At 39.1% G+C, this 17,899-nt stretch overlaps 1 protein-coding gene across 1 annotated transcript in view; it reads right to left on the bottom strand.

Annotated features, from left to right (window-relative positions):
* The window catches only part of LOC145994931 (progestin and adipoQ receptor family member 3), a 94,406-nt gene extending 77,620 nt beyond the window's left edge, over window positions 1-16,786 (bottom strand). The window contains exon 1 of the mRNA XM_083131433.1: window positions 16,531-16,786. The gene's annotated coding sequence lies outside the window, so the exon portion shown is untranslated. The remainder of the gene's footprint in view (window positions 1-16,530) is intronic.
* Window positions 16,787-17,899: the final 1,113 nt, after the last annotated feature.

The following is a 17,899-nucleotide window of genomic DNA, read 5'->3' as shown; positions in this document are numbered from 1 at the left end:
TTACCATTTTGATAATACATATTTAAGTATATATTTTATCAATTATTGTTACATATTTATGTACATATTTTGTACTTTGATAATACATAAATATCCGGTGTTTACTTATAACTATACTCTGTTACCGGAATCTTTGGATCAAGGCCGCGCATAACGGTAGAGAAGGGGAGAAGGCGAGTGGGCGGAGCGAAGTAGTACGCACTGATGCTAAGAGCTGGTAGCTGCAGCCGTATTTCCCCTCTGTGCACTCACTTTCCCTCTCGTGCGTTAATTGGTCGAGACTTCTCGAGTCACGACTTGCGCAGAGGACTTGGTTTCGTTCGTTTGCTCCATTGATTCCCAGGATAGAGTATAAGGTCCGGAATTTTATGTAACCAAAACATCAAATATGTACTTAAATATGTAGAAAAAATCAGTGACATATTTAGGAATATGTAAGTATATTAAAATTAAAATATGTAATAATATTTTTCGTACCCGCCGATCTTTCATTTATTCCTAAACTATTTTTAAGGAATGAAATTCTGGCAAATTACATCTACAATGGTACCTCCAGGCAGTGTTCTCAGAATCAACGAGGATTATTTGCTACATATGGTGGTAGTGAAGAATAAAGTACATATGAAGCTTTGATTTTCGTGGTGTGATTTTCCAGGCTTAAAAGAGAATTAAGTGACAAGTTTGTCACAATCGAATATATACATATTTCTAGATAAGCCATATTCTGAATGTTTGTTAGAATGATAGAAATCTAAGTGCTGGATATCTAGATAGCTTGGTGTATATTTTTATTTGAGTAGAAGATACTGTTATGATGTCTTCAGTTGTAAAACATACTCATACATGTCGGAGTGGTTAGTAAGTATATCGCGCTACGAATCCAGGGGTCCCGGGTTCGAATCCCGGCCTGGGTATGGGTGTTTGTGAGTGTCCATTCATCAATTTCATCACATCATCACCCATCCGCATCTTCGCAATTAGCCAAAAGTGGCAGAAAAGTGAAGTAAAATAAACTAAATCAATCAATTAATCAATACTCATACATGCATGTGACCTCCCTTTCCCTAATGCTAATAAAATCACGATAACGGGAAGTTGATGTCTGACCACATGGCTTACACGCAATAACCGAAACATCACGTGCTTTACAAGTTGGCGAGGGACCTTGGACATTGGCGAAATCGAGAGCAAATCCTGTAGAAACCGGTTCCTTACACTGGGTAGGGGAACCTGCTTTTGGTCATCTTATCGCCAGTGCGTTCACAGGAACATACCGAAACGATGTCGGAATGCGGCAGAAGACTTCGAAGGACACCGTGGGATACAAACCAAGGCTATTCCATGTGTAGTTTACTCACTTACTGACTTCCTGCGATTTCATAACTTGGGAAGTTTTCTCATTTTCTTGTTGTGTGACGTCTACAAATTACATACATGTGGACATAAAAGAGAATTTCTGCATGCAACCGTTGCCTTCAAACTTATCACAAGATGTTTCATTCTAGATATTTGAGTAAAGAACTGAGAGTGAGGGTATATAAGACAATTACCAGACCCATCGTGCAGGCCCGTACCCAGGACATTTTTGAGGAAGGGGTCATATTGATATATATATATATATATATACATATACAGTGGCGACTATTTGGGGGACCTGGGGGCAGTTGTCCCCGACTTCTTGCCATTTTTTCCCCCGTACTATGGCCTCTTAATGCTTGTCTACCAAGAGAAAATAATTGTCCTTGCCCCCTCCCCTTCCCCAGTTTTGGCACCAAATCGCCGATACTGGTCAGAAGTATTCGGATAGTTCTGAGTTTCGGAAGCTGAAAGTGTTTTTAAATTTCCTTTAATTTATTTCACCAGAACCATTGAATAGCCACGATAATTCTATGTTCAGCAATAATATATTTATAAATTAAATTATGTGCATTGGCAATTATTATTACAATAAAGAATTCTCTAAGGAGACAAGTGAGAGTTTGATTTTTTGTTTAAGGTCCACTTTTATGCACAGATAGACTAATTGGGACTTGACCTACAGTTTAATGTGTGACCGAACCACTATGTGCCTCTACCAGGTCTGGGTAGACAAGGCTTAGCATTAAGAGGCCAGAGTGTAAGAGCAACAGTGGAAATAGTAGGGGAGAACTGCCCCCACCATGCCCCTCCAATCGCCGCCACTGCTGGTAGCCTTGCATCAATGGTTATAAAACTAAAAGTACCCAATATCGCAGACTGCAGACTTCTGGAGACTGCCTGTCTACACAACACACACATTCATTTATGCAAGGACAAAATTGAAATTTTTACAAGTTTGAAAAATCGTCGGTTATTTTCGTAGCTTTTTATAGGTTCACGTTTAAAAATTTCATGGCTAGAGGGGGTTGGCATGGCCCCTCCCCTGGGTACGGGCCTGCCATTGTACTATATGGCTGTGAAATATGGACAATGACTGAAGAAATGTCATCAACCCTGATGACTTGGTTTGATTTATTGATTGATTTGCTATATTCTACTTTGCTTTCTGTTTTTGGCTAATTTGCGAAGATGGGGATGATATGATGAAATTGATGAATGGACACTCACAAACATCCATGGCCAGGCCAGGATTCGAACCAAGGACGCCTGGTGTTGTAGCGCGATGTGCTAACCTCTCCGCCACGGGAGCCAGCTCTTGTTGACTTGGGAAAGATAGATTTTTGGTAAAATATTTGGACCAAAATATAACACATAGAGAATAAGGAATAATTTGGACTTACAGTATTTGTATCGTAACAAAGATAAAAGTCAGAAGATTGGACTGGCTAGAACATGTTATGAGAATGGAAGATCACAGGATACCTAAAGGAACAATGCACTTAAAAACCGCAAGGGCCTCCCCGATGGCGCAGTGGTAGCGTCGTCGCCTTGTAATCAAGGGGTCCCGTGTTTGATACCTGGTGGAGGCACATAGCGGTTCGGATCCCACTTTAAACTGTAGGTCCAGTCCAGTCCCGATTAGCCTTACTGTGCATAAAGTGGACTTAAAACAGCAACTCAATCAATTAAAACCAGGAGGAAGTCGAGCTGTAGGAAGACCAAGACTAAATAGTTGAATGACGTAGAGGATGATCTGGAAACTGTAGGTGCAGGAGCATGGAGAAAGAAAGGACTTGACAGAAAAGAATGGTCGGCAGTTCTCAGGGAGGATAAGGCTAAACTAGAAGGGCCAGAATGTCACAGAAGAAGAAGATGACGCTCAAAAAGACTTTGGGAGAGAAGGTGTGGTTTCTTATCATTATACTTAATAGCTTTATTAAATTTGTGTTATCTGGCAGGTCCAATGTTCACTTCCCGGTCCGCGCAACCAGCCAAAGTCAAAGCTCATAATTAAGATGAATTAATTATAATATTCTTTGAGACTTCCGCAATTCGTTGTAGACATAGGTCAGATATTTTGTTTTAAAATAACAGTGTTTCACGATCGCATAAGATTTAATGCTTTATCCTTGTAATCCAGGGTTCTAGATTGAATTACTGATCAACAGACCCAGGATTTCTATGTAATATCAAAGTACAAAATATGTACATAAATATGTAACCATAATTGATAAAATATGTACCTAAATATATATTATTAAAAGGAAATGTAGCTAAATATTTAGTATCAAGGAATATGTAATATTATCAATAATCAAGTATCCCAGCAATTTCAAGAATTCTGCTAGATATTTATTTTATTTGAACATATTCAAATAAGATATAAGTTGTTAAAATGAAAATTTGTATCAAATTTATAAACTCAAGAAAGCACAGCAATGTATACATATTTAATAAAGCAATTTTGTCAACTATTAATTACTTTCATCGCCCATTATTGTAGAATATGTAAATGGAGGGACAGATTCAACAAGAATTCAAGTATCTCTTTTGTCCACCGATGCCAAGTTTCTGCGGGCTTTGCCTAAACCTAAAAGCGAAACGAAAAGATGTAACCAGATGAGAAAGGGGGGGGGGGGCTCCAGTCCAGCATCTTTCGATAAATAACAGTTCCCATATTTTTTTGTCCGTAAGCACTGTTAATCTCATTGATTAGAAAATATATAATCACATGAGCTACAATTTTTTTCCATCATGTTTCAGAGATCGAAAAGAAAGGAAAAACGATCAAAATAGGAAAAAAAATGCGGAAATATGTTGATGAATGTAAAGTAAATTAGGATTAGCATATATGAAAAATATGTAATGTCCTGGCAAATATGTAAAAATATGTAAGAAAACTTATGCAAATTCATGTCAGTTATATAATTCGTTAACATTTTCCTGTTCAAGATATGTATCTAGAAAGGAATAGAATATGTAATTACATAGAAATCCGGCCTCTATTGATCAAATATCATGCAATATTCTTTACTTGATTTCATGGTACACTTTGCAACATCTTATTTGACCGCCCTGAAAAATTTCAAAGTCTGGAATTCGTAAATTTGACACCATAGCGCTTCAGAGTCAACTAAGAGTAGCCAACTTTGAAACATTTCATCTTCCTGAATGAAAACGCTCGTGATTTTTTTCATTCTTTCACATTCCATAAAGTAAAGATACCCTAAAGCAGTAATAAAATATATGAGTAGACAAAAAAATGTTAAGTAGAAATAAGAATGTTGAAAATATTTCAAGATTCTTCGTTCTGAATTTGAAAATAGGAAAATGTATGTGCATTGTGAAACACTGAACAGGTTCTCATCCACCTGGAAAGAATTGCGGTCACATTTGAATGCAAGAAGGCAAATTTATGATGATTTTATGCGATATGTTTAGTAAAGATACCTTGCACAACACTAAACGATTCTGCAAAGTGTGTCTTTTCCTTGATTCTTGGCGAAAAATGGTTCGAAACTCCGGCACAATGTTGCTTCAACTGAGATTAACGTGTTTTACTGAGCTTTCTGTCAGCAATCTCCTGGAGTAGTTGGTTAGATGACAGCACTTTCGTTTTTTTTACTGTTTTCGTCAAGATCGAAACATCGTAGGTTCAAATCCCACCCTTTCCTTATTATTTTTTCCTTTTTATTTACCTAGTACGAAGTGTTCTAATAACGTAATATAATATTATATGATATTACTGTAAATATTTATGCGATGCATACTCAGTGGGGGCGATTGGGTTTCAAAACTGATGGGGCAAGGTGGGGGAGGGGGCCAAGGACAGTTTCTTTTGGTAGATAATGTTTAGCATAGTGCGGGTCATCTGTCCATCCACACTCCATAATCGTCGCCACTGTGCATGCCTCAAGTAATGCTTCTACTAATGTTTTTAATCTTTCAGTGATTGGCAGGATTTTAGGAAATACTTTTCTTTCATTCAGCTGTTATAAGTTAACACATATTAAGAACTTACATGTCAACTTTCTGCATCCGGAAATGCTGGACATAAATCGCATAAATATCAACGGAAATATCCAAGAATCCTAGGTAAGCATTCTCATCCAAAGCCGTTTACTTCCCGAAAAAGATTTTGCAAACAAGTAGGTTTGAACCAATGACCTTCCATTCCATAAACAAACGATCCCCCTACACCACACGGTTCACGTTATTTTATGCACTCGGTTTGGATCCCACTTTAAACTGTAGGTCCAGTCCCGATTAGCCTTACTATGCATAAAGTTGACTTAAAACACGAAATCAACCAATTCATCTCCTTTCAGAGTGGGCCTTCTATGATACTGTAGTTGGCCAGCATCGGAAAATACAGTTCTGCTTCGCGTATACCAGAGTGTAATTGTATTTAATATTGTGACTAATTTTACTTTAAAACTACATATTAAAGCGATAATAGTGTCCAGAAAAAGAACCTCAAAGTAGATCTTCACACAAAGTATCTTAATCCATTGCCAAACATTTCAGTTAAGAATAACTTTGTGCTTTTCCATTGACCGTATTTTCGATTCGTGGTGAATTTGCTAAAAGGACCATGTTAAGAAATCTAAATATGTAAGTTTTACTAGTGAATGCATTTAAAATGCACGAAACAACAGGGGAGGAGAAAAATAAACCTAAAAAATAAGTAAAAATGCAACAAAAACTGTTAAAAATACTGACAAATAAACTAAAAGCCAAAAAAGGGCGAAAAATGCAACGAAAAAAATGTAAAATAGAAAGTGTTTTCCGGCTCTAACTGAAGGGAAACGGACATGATATCAGATTTAGCATTGTTTTTAAGGGTCAGAAAAAAAGTTGATTTTTCATCAACTTCCGGACCCTAATTAGTAATTATGACCATTGAAAAAGTTGGAGGTAGCTTACTTAAAATGTTCTTGCTGAGGGATCGTATCGTCCCATATCTCCACTTCATAATAAAGAAAAACATCAAGTTCATATTTCAAAAATGACTTGGAGTTTTCCACCACGAAAATATGTTTTTCATAGTTTGAAGTTCGTTAGTATTATCTTTCAAGGTTTCAATTGTTTTAATTTCACACATATTTTATATTTCATACGTTCCTCTCTCTTTTCATACAGTCTTTGGAAAAGAGCTGAAGTTTCTTGTCAAACGGGGTCTGGTTCAAATGACTCCTTTTCGCTCTCCTGTTCCTACTTTAAACAAACAACAAAATACTTCGTAAATAAACGATTGCTTGTTCAAAACACGGAATTTTTACACAATTTACAAAATATGACAAAACCCCAATAGACATGTTCATCATTTTTCCCTTCCAGCGTTTCTCGATTTTATCTGAATTCGTTTCCTCATGAAAATTGCCATGAGGAAATTATAGATATGACATTATGTGTGAATTGGTTTCTTCAAACTGGTAGCAAATTTTAACATGAGTTATTAGAGAAGTGGTAGCGTGCTTGATTCTTACGAGGGAGATCGTAGGTTCGATTCTCCACATAGGCAGGATTTTTTTCAGGAGTATATCGTTGGGTGTAAAGTTTATCCACCGTGCAAAGAAGTTAACATTGGTCTCTGTATTTCACGAGAGAAAAGGAAATAGTAAGAGAAAGTTATTTCGATGATAGGAGGAAATCACATGCCACGTGGAATGCGCAGAATCAAGTTACATAGAGCTAAGTCTGTAATGGTGGTTTCGAATATTGCAAAGTTAGTGCGGAAAGTTTGTTAAATCTGATACTCGTACTTTCTGTTCAAAGAAGACAAACATTTTAGATACAAAGCAGTGAGGAATTAACGATCATTAAAAATTTTTGAATTTTTTGTTTGTCACTCACCATATAAATACTTATTAGTAGTTTCTTATCGAATCGGCCTCCGTCGCAATAACAATTTACTTATGTTAATTAGCGATTTACTATTACATAAAATTACCAATCTTTGCAATTTAAACTCATTAAACGCTCTCCTTCGTTACAGTACTGCACTACATCACTACTTAACATAACTGTATATCTTTTTTTAGTATATCGAAATCAAATAATCAATATTTTAGGTGTCAGTGAAGAACAAACAATACATAACTTAAATAACATTACATTTTGCATCCTGAATACATATATGTGATTTGTGAATTGGTCATGATGTGTGTGTTAACACAACATATGAACAATAACTAAAAAGAAAAGTTTTAACTTCAAATCCTCGAAATCTCCAACTTCTAAGGGGAAATATGCGCAGAAGGGACGTCCCTCAAGTGTGCATCGGATACATTTTTTAAATACTCTAATATCAACGTTATCTGTTCAGCAAACAAAAAAAAAAAGAAAGAGGAGAGGGTGGGATTTGAACCCGCAACCTTTCAAGCTTGATAAAAAATAAGGATAGCAGTACCTAACCAACTGCCCTACGTTAACTTAACGACGTTATACCCTTAAAAACATGTTGACGTTTATGAAGACTCCCGCCTTCCTGTGTTTCAAGCACATTTTCTCGACAAGTCGTGAAAAATATATGTTTTTGAGAACTGTTCGATATTATGCAAGGCATTGTAAATAAAATGTAGCATAAACTCCTCAAAAATTTGCTTCTTTCTGCACAAACTTGATGGCAATTTCCTCCAGGTGGAGAAAAACTCTATTCAGTGTTTCAAACTCCCCAAATTTCAAGTCGAGCAAGCAGAATTGTAAATATCCTTCAAGGTTCTTTTTCCAATTTATTATTTCTGTTTGATTGTATATTATAATAGCTGTTCATAGATTCTAAGTTCATGGAAAGTGTTAAATTGAAAACCTATCACCGCAGCGTTTTTCGTCTAGTGGAAGGACCTACTCAAAGTTGGCTGGAGCTGAAGTGCAATGTTGCTAAGTTTACGATTTCGGGACTTGGAAGTCTTTCGGGCGGTCAAATAAGATGTTGCGAAGTGTACAAAACATTTGATTATGCCGAAATGTTGTCTTAACCTTCTAAAAAATGGGAGGAAACACACTGAGAATTCTGAATCGTAAATAATATAACAGATGTGCATCACCTAAGGCAGTGGTTCCCAGAGTATGCTTACAGGGGCGCCGCGAAATGTTCCAATATATTCAATCAATGATATGAGTGTTCCAAATATGTGGTTATTTAGTACTTTTTACATATCAAATGTTTCTGAATATGAAATATGTGTTTATTATTTAACTTCAGGCAAGCAACCTAACCACGCTAACTGAGCGTTGCAAGTGTTAGACAGGCCTACATTCTGATTTGTGACGTGGAAAAATCTTGAAAACACTAAAGGCGCCGTGAAACAAAGTTTGGGAACACCTAACCTAAGGCATTATTATAAATCTCTTAATTTAGGGAGACTTATGTAAAATGGTGTTATTCACACAATGTGATGGCCTCGGTGTTGTAAGGGTCAGGGTAACGAACCATCAAGTCAGATGTCCCAGGTTCGAATCCTGCTCATCCTCATAGTCACGACCTAATCAAGATGTCGAAAATCGAAGTAACCGGTCGCTGCGTTACGCAAAAATAGCACGGTGTATGGCTCTCTTTATGCATGCACTTGCGACATTATCCGTACGCAGAACGGTATAATTCCACGAGTCCATGACCAAACCACAACTTCACGCCACTAGTGGCGTAACGGAGTGTACGTGATGTATGCTCCACACGTTGCTATAGTGGGAGGGGACGATTGCAGGTACGAGCAAGCCAAGACATCACGTCATTGATATAACTCATCGCACGTAAGTCAAACACCTTCTCGGTAAGCGCCGTATTTCATCTTCTGACAGAAGCGCGGAATGCTTTCGTGCTGTGCAGTACGACAAACTTACCTGCGGGGGGCTGAGAGGCCCAAACTTTTTTTATTATTAAAGAAACCATTTTGTTATTAAATCCCTGCTTCCTTTGTTGATTGTTATATGTGCAGTTATTTTTTTTTATAAAGAAAAATTGCTACCGACGGGCCGTGACACGAGTGTCACAGCAGGTAGGTTCCCTTGAGGACGGCGTCACAAGCAGCTTTTTCTCGTAGTAACATACTGTAACTTGGATAATGATCGGAGATACATTTTTTGAGTTCTGCATGAGTCTAGATGTATGGAATTAACAATTAGTAAAGTTTAATTTCATTGTTACTATTTGGGGAGGGGGCGATGTCCGAAAAATGGTGATTTTTTTTCGCTGTTTATTTCCATTGTTTCGAAAACATAGATTATTTCTCAATTTTGGTGTTTCAAAACACACTTTTGGCAATATAAGTACGACCTTCCGGCATTCGTGGTGCCAAAAGCACGGGTGGGGGCGGAGAGAGGAGGAAGGGGGAGGCTGCAGCGAAAGAAAGTCAAAAGCCTCCAGCTGCCAACAAAGGGTCGGAAAACAGCCGACTGCTCTCTTTCACAAAAATTGTTACTTTCCCTTTCTTTCTTCTTCTAACTGATTGCGGAAAATGTATTTTTCCCCCATCAGGATTATAGCCCAAAGTATACTGAACAAAACGAGATATAATTTGTACCTCTAACGTTCTTAGTCCCGGAAATATAAAATATCATTTAGAAGCCTGCAGAATTTCAAATTTCCCGCTGCAAACACGCTCAGCGTTAGAGCAAATAACTGTAAAGTCAGCTTCGGCGTCTAAGGGTTAATAAGAAATAATAATCAATTAGTGCATGAGTGTCGCACATATTTTACCATTCACTAAAACTCACAAAAACAATAGTTTTCATTAATGCTTTTTTGTTTATAGAGGTGCAGTTGCTTATTAAATATAATAAATACAAAGGCTACCATCATTACCAACAAATTCTGCACTCTCACTGGCACGAGCGCCTCGAATAACCCGCACTCAAAGATGGCGCCTGATAGGCCTACCTAGTGCCTCCTATTTACGCGTACATTATATTTATGTTTTTTTATGAACGTGATACAGAAAATTTGGGAACGCACTAAGGAACACTCATTTATTTTAAACTTTCTATAAAATTTTTCACAGTTGGAAAATCGAAAAAAAAAAGTTGAAATGGTGGGCCTGAACCCCCCCCCCCCCTCGGGTAAGCTAGGCTTAAATCTCTTAGGGTAAATGCACTACATTTAGCCTAACAACGAAAGCATTTAGCCTGACGTCAGAAGGCGAAATACGGAGCTTGACCAAGAAGATGTTTGACTTACGTGCGATAAGCGAGACCCACCACGCCATAGCCACTGCTTGCCACATTCCCTCTTGCTTCCTGATCTGTATGCAAGGCCGAGTCGTCTCGCTCGCCTTCGGTTTACAATAAGGATATCTTTTATTGAAGACCAGGAGTTATGCAGAACTTGACTTCGATTTCCAAATTGTTACTGCACAAGGAAAGCAATTATGTATTTGGTGGAGGTCAAGGGGACGTAACGTGTAGCATAAATCACGTGACGTTTGAAAGTAAAAGTAAAGCTAAGGCAGCTTTCAGACACAAGCGACACGTGCCACTTTGGAATTAACCTTCAAAAATAAATGCAACCTTTCGTACCGAAGTGACCCGACAAGCTGCTAATGTCGCTGTGATTTGTGTGTCGCTTGGATTGAGCCCTTTTCTCAATATCGTGTGTCGTGTCACCTCGGTCTGTTGGTCGCGCATGTGCAGGGAATGCTGTTTTACGGGAACCCGTGTCGCTTGATATTTCCCACTTGTCACTTGGAAACGAACCTTCAGAAACAAATGCAAACCTACGCACTGACGGGTATCACTTATCGCACACCGTATTGAACACCGTCGTCGTCAGGGCGGAATGCCTTCGTTGTTAGGTGAAGTCTGTTAGGTTCAGTTCTCTTAGCGAGAAAACACTGCAGTTTTTCGAGGTTTAACCAAAAAGGCATTATTTATGTTAAAAGTTCTAATCCTAACATGCCTAATCCAACAAGGAGACCTGACGTCAGTAGACACTTCTGTTCTTCCGGACTCTTAATCATCCTTTGGCACAACGTGGCTGTGCACCAGCTTGGATGCTCGAGCACTTCTTACCTTCAAGTAATGCCTTTCAGGCACGAAGTTTGCACTCGTCATACAAGTCGCTCAATAGGTCAACCGTGTAGCTAGCGTCATAACTCCCCCCCCCCCACACACACTTATATTGAGGAACTCACCAGATCTTCCTCTTGTCTGCATAGAGTTGATAAAAAGATTCCGATAGACCCAAAACCAGAATTCCATCATGACTGACTTAGAGCGATCATCATGGGTAAAAACATATGAAGTATGATGAACTTACAAGAAGTAGCACACAGCGTCAATACAATGTGATTTGTGTATCGACCATAAACAACAATAAAAACTGGAAGACAATTGGGTTAAGAGGAGATTGTAGCAGGAAATACTATATCATTATTTCTGTAAGATATCGTTTTTGGTAGTCTTTAGAACTAACGAGTTACTTGTAACGCTTTTACAAGTAACACTTATTTCGAATAACTAAGTACTTACTTTTTAAAATCTGTAGCTGTAAAGCGGATACTTTGTTTTTTCGAATTACGAGTAACGTAATTAAAATATACCGTAAATTTCTCTATATTTCTCAAAGTTAATTAAGAAAATTATCATTTGATAAAAATGGTCTAGTGGAAACTTGTTTGCCTTTCAGTCAAGGGATCCCAGGTTCGATACTCGGTGCAGGCCCATAGTGGTTTGTACGTCCAGTCCCGATTAGTCTATCTGTGCATAAAGTTGTCTTAAAAGAACTCAACTCAAAATGTTAATCTTCAAGCATATACTTTTCTTACCAGCAAATTTTTCGAGTAGTAACGTTATTTGTTTCAAGTCAGGCATTACTTTAAATTTTGTTACCTCTATTCGTATTTAAACATACATACATTATATATAAACTTTAATTATATCAGATTTTAATTTCTTTCAGAGTCTGAGAAAGACCTTGCTTGAAACGTCACGTTTGTAGTGCTAATAAATTCTGCCGTGATCAGCTTTCTTAGAGTTTTATTGAGAATGGAAATAATGCCTAATGGTGTTACCATTGCACTTTGGATAATCCCGCCTAAACATCTGCGGTAAATATGACCTTGGAATTCCCGTCAGTTGCAAGGTTTAAAGTTCATTGTCATTGTCATTGTACCACAGACAAATATAATAGATTTTTGTCTGTGTCTGTACACTGGAACAAAGTTTACTATCTTCAATATAATTGACCCCGATAACCATTCTTGTCTTAAAAACGAAGGTAAAAAATTGTAATTAAATATTTTATTGTGTATCCTGCATCACATACAACACAGCTATGAAATAATCACCTTTAAGGTGCCAGCCGCCCCTCCCCCGAAAAAAAATCCTACGTTACCTGGCGTTATTTTGCCAAATGATCAGTGATGCAAAAATAATGCTGTGTCTACGTTTGAAAGTAAGATTCACTGCAATATCCTCCAACCGTGAGTTGAATCTGGGACCCTCACCACCAGTCCACAGTTGTACTTTCGGTAGCTGACATAGTTTAGCCATTTATTACACGTTGTGCCACTAAAGCCTGATTTGCATGTCTCATTATATTTGCTTACAAAGTTCTCAACCTTGTAACTGATGACAACAGAATATTAGGAAAGATAAAACATGCAGTTGCAGGAAAAAAGGATGTCATCGAATGATATTGACATTGTGAAACAGCTTATGTAATGTTTTCATTCATTGCATACGTATGTCAACAATCCACGGCTCTCATCAGTCAAGTAAACTTCCACGAGGTTTCCTCAGGCACTACAAGCGAGTATCTAGATCATATATTGAGTACATTTGAGCATCACTTAGGAACCTACTTTAGAGTTTATGAAGTGGCATTTCCTTATTTAGAATTTTTATTCTAGGGGTGTGGTAATGTTTCTAGAACGGTGGAAATGCAAATTTGGGGTCACAATGACCTATTTCCATGAAAATTTTAAGGTTGCAACTTCAGGGGTGGTTAGGGGGTGAATGGATAAATCACTTATAAAAAAACTGGAAATGTTTGGAGGGTGAGGCAAATCACTCTTGATAGATAAGGCTTAGCATTAACAGGCCATAGTGCGAGGCCGAAAAAGTGGGGGGCAACTGTCCCCCAAACGCCCCTAATCGCCGCCACTGGTCTGACTCCTCCAATTAGAAAAACGTATTGTGACGTCCATCCTGTTTTTTATTCTTTACCTTCAAAACAAAAGAGGAAAAGAGAGTATGAAAGAAAGATCAAGATAGGAGCAGAGAAGAAGTACACGGAGGTAGAGAAACCATGAAAAATCAAGAAATGGAGATAGGGAAGGAGTGAGGCAGAGAGAAATAGATCGAGAGAGAGAGAGAGAAAGAGAGAGAGAAAGAATCAAAGAAACAGTGAATGGGAGAAAAATGAAAGAGCAGGAAGCAGAGAAATTGGGAGACAAGTAGTCCAAGAGAAGATTGTTGTGTTGATTAAGTTAATTTTACTTCGCTTTTCTGCAACTTCTCGCTAATCGCGAAGATGAGGGTGAGTGATGATATGACGAAATTGATGAAGGAACACTCACAAAGAACACACATGCTCAGGTCGGGATTCGACCCGGGACCCCTGTCGTCGTAGCGTCAAAGAGAGGGAGGCAGATAGGACAAATCGAATAGTAAGCTGAGCAAAAGTGTGTCTAAGACAGACGCACACACGAAAAGGATGTCTAGCCAGCCTCACTGGCGGAGTGGTTAGCACAGCGCTCTACGACGCCAAAAGTCCTGGGTTCGAATCCCTGCCGGGACATTGGTGTTTGTGAATTCCTCTTCGTCAATTTCATCTTATCACTCATCCTCAACTTCGCGATTAGCCAAAAGTGGCAGAAATGCGAAGTTAATTAAACCAAATCAATCAATCAAGAAATGGTGTCGTTTCCCACTATTATTATTATAACTATAACTATCTCTAGCCTTCTTAAACCCGAAGGTTTATGGCTGCAGCAACACAAGCCTTCCATCTGTCCCTATTCTGGGCAAGATCAATACAATATTTTCCATCCTTACCGATTTCCTATAGGTCCATCTCAACGTTATCCCTCCATCTTCGTCTTGGCATTCATACAGGTCTCTTACCATCAGGTTTCCCAACAAGGATCCTGTAAAGTCTTCTTTCCTCTTCCATTCGTGCCACATGGCCTGCCTTCTTCTGTCTTCTTGATTTAATTGTTATTGTTCTTGCGTTAACAATATACCGTGAACTTTCGGATGGAGGATATTTAGTCAAAAAAAATGATTGTAGTTGGGAGATATTCTATCCAGATGTGATTTCTCTCGGTAGGGCCAGTTAACATAACAGCAGTCGTCGACCACGGACTTTTCCATATCCGCCGGTGCCCCTTAGCTAAACGGAAACAAAATATCTCCGAAGTGAAAGTGATTTCTTCATGCTTTGTTTTCAGTTCTCAACGGGGAGAAATTTTAGGCTTGTTCAGTTATGTTCCCGCGACCTAAACAACTTTGTGAATTTCTCACGTGACCAGGAGTGGGCAGAAGGATAAAATTATCGTAAGGGTTCGTGACGGAGTGGTTAACACAGCGCGCTACGACGCAAGGGGTCCTGGGTTCGAATGTTGAGTAAGATGTGGATGTTTGTGCTTGTCCTGAATGGCATAGGAAAGGATTAAGTCAAATTTATACAAGAGGATGAGACAGGAAACTGCCGCGGGCATGTTTGTTCTCTGTGAGTGTCCCTTCATCACTCATCCTCACTCCAAAAGTGGCAGAAAAGCGAAGTAAATGAATTGAAGGTAAAAATCTGATATTCCCCGGACACCTATAACTTCTTCATTTTGTCAATTTTTGACATTTGAACTTACCTATCTGCTTCGCGGAACATTCTTTAACGTGTATTCACGTTTTTTTGATCAAAGTAATTGAAATTTTTTTTTTTTTAAAAAAAGAAAGTGTTTTTGTAACTGAAGAACGTACGTTTCCGCAAATGGTTTGTGGGGCTATGCGTCAATGGTTCGTGGGGCTATGCGAGATTGGTGTGTGGGGTTACGCATATTTTTTTTCGAAACCAATATTTAACTATTGTAACCTATACGTGACCCTACCTAACCTAACCTTACCGGAAATGGTTCGTGGGGCTATGTATGAATGGTTCGTGGGGCTATGCGTCAATGGTTGAATTTCCACTATGAAACATTCCCACATCACACGAAACACCTTCCAGATGTTAGACAATGCTACAGGAACTTATTACCGTAAGTAGTTTCTTCTGTAAAAATGAAGAAATCTGTCCGGGGAATATCAGATTAGTACCGAATTGAATTCTTAAGTTCACTTTATGCACAGAGAGGCTAATCGGAACTGGGCCTACACGAACCACGAAGTAAAATAAACCAAATCATTCAAAGCTTTAAGTGTCTGCTCTCGATCTCACCGCCGAAGTTCCCGGGTTCGAGTCCCGACAAGGGTGCTCTTCGTAAGTGTCCTTTCGTCCAATTCATCTAATCATCACCCATCGTTGCGAAAAGCCAAAAGTGCAAAACAGCGACGAAAAGTTATCAATCTTGTTATGATGAACAAATCGTCTGCAATATCTGTTTTTAAGCAAGGCAATTCTTACTGAAATAGCCGTGTGCCCCCCGTAGCAATACGGCTCTTCACGGGGGTGACGAATGTCATTGGCGATATACTGTTCACTTTAGATACATTTTAGAATCGAGGGCTATGGACAATTTTACATGCCAATTAGAAAAGTTTCTTATTTTATATCAATTTTCTGGCTCTTTTCGCCCATGGCGACGATGATTAGATGAAATTTTTAAGAGACGCTTAGGAGAAATCTGAATCTTTAATTCCACTTTGTGCACGGATAGGCTAATCGGTGCTGGATCTACAGTTTAAAGTGGTGCCCGAGCCACCGTGCAATGTGCCTCCATCAGGTATCGAACACGGGAATTGCAATAGAACAACGATACCCTTGCCCATGTTAGGACTACCCGGATATTTTCATCTTGAATCGACAGTTAACTTTACTGGCTATTTAGACGGCAGTTTTAGATGTCAAGGAGGGGGTGATCACTTAATTTTAGATGTCGTACAGGGGGGAAGGGGGGAGATCTTCCATTTAGACGTATCTGAGACATCATCCTCATCACCTGAAGTTCGTTCGTGGCTTAAAATTAAAAAGGTTTTGTAATCACAGACAAAGAAATTGATAAAAATACATACCAACAGTAGATAGGTTTGCAGCACAGAAAAATTATTTTGCGCTTCCTCTGTCAGTCACAATATTTATCCACTTCAGATGCACGTGACCTGGCGGTACAGGAAAATCCACGTGCCAAGCTTGGATCCCACGGATTTTCTATTCTAATCACACAACGTCAGGTATCTGAGGTGGTCGTAAACTGCTTAACATGCGTCACTGCAAACGGAACGAAACACGACAGTAGTCATTCACACAACATACCGCTACGACACGGACCGCCCCACTGAATCAGCTGTGAGCTCCAGACACCATCAAGCAACACCACGCTTCGACGAAACAACGCCAGGTGGCACTAGTGAAGTTGTTTGGAGGTTTTCGTTCGGTGCTGCAATATCTGTGTTTATTTTCACCAATTTTAGTCCCTTTTCTATTGTCATTTTACTGTTCAGCGACTAGATGAAGCAGCTTCCTTTCAAATCGAGTATCAGATATTTGGGGGGGGATTTTAAAGAACATACGCAGGACAAGACTAATCAAAAGTACAGTGATGGTAAACAAGCAGAAGGGAAAATTGTCATTCACAGCTACATGTTTTAAAGAAACTAATTGTTTGAGTTTTTAACTCCACTTTATGGACATATAAGCTAATCAGGACTGGACCTACAGCCTTATTTTTTGTTTCTTATTTTTAGTTTGGAAGCCGCGGTAGCTCAGTCGTTAGGGCGTCTGACTACCATGCGAGAGACTCGGGTTCTATCCTGGCGGGGGAGAACTGGGACTTGTTCAAGCGGGTCCGGCGCTCACCCAGCGTCGTATAAAGTGGGTACCTGGAGGAAACTCTGGACGGGTAAAGGCGGCCAGGGGCGTGGTGCTGATCCCATCACCCCCAGCTCAGCCGAGATCAAGAAAGTATGGGGCCCTAACCCCACACCCCCATACGCCTTCATGGCACAGGGGAGCACTTTACTTTTTTTTACTTTACTTTCATTTTAATTTGTGTTTAAATCCACTTTGTCCACAGAAAGATTAATCGGGACTGGACCTACAGTTTAAAGTGGGACCCGAACCACTATGTGCCTCCACCGGGTATCGAACCAGGGATACTTTGATTACAAGGCGACCAACGACGTTACCACTACGACATCGAGAGGCCGTTAATGTTAAAAGAACAACAAGGAAAGATACATATCAATCAGGACTCAAACTTATGACCCACTGACTTCAAGCTGCAATATCATAGACAGAGGTTTCCTTACATTACACTGTGCAGAGGACAGTGTCGGCAGGCACGTATCCAGAGGGGGGGCTTAGGGGGCTCGAGCCCCCCCGAAAGTTTTAGGTTTACACTAGATAAAATGAGGTTTTTGATTTCTTGTGGTGTGAAATAAA

Source organism: Lepisma saccharinum, chromosome 11 (genome assembly GCF_977018435.1).
Source record: "Lepisma saccharinum chromosome 11, izLepSacc3.1, whole genome shotgun sequence".
Taxonomy (NCBI): Eukaryota; Metazoa; Arthropoda; class Insecta; order Zygentoma; family Lepismatidae; genus Lepisma; species Lepisma saccharinum.
Note: the sequence above shows the minus strand (reverse complement) of the source record. Positions and strands in the feature narration are given on the sequence as shown.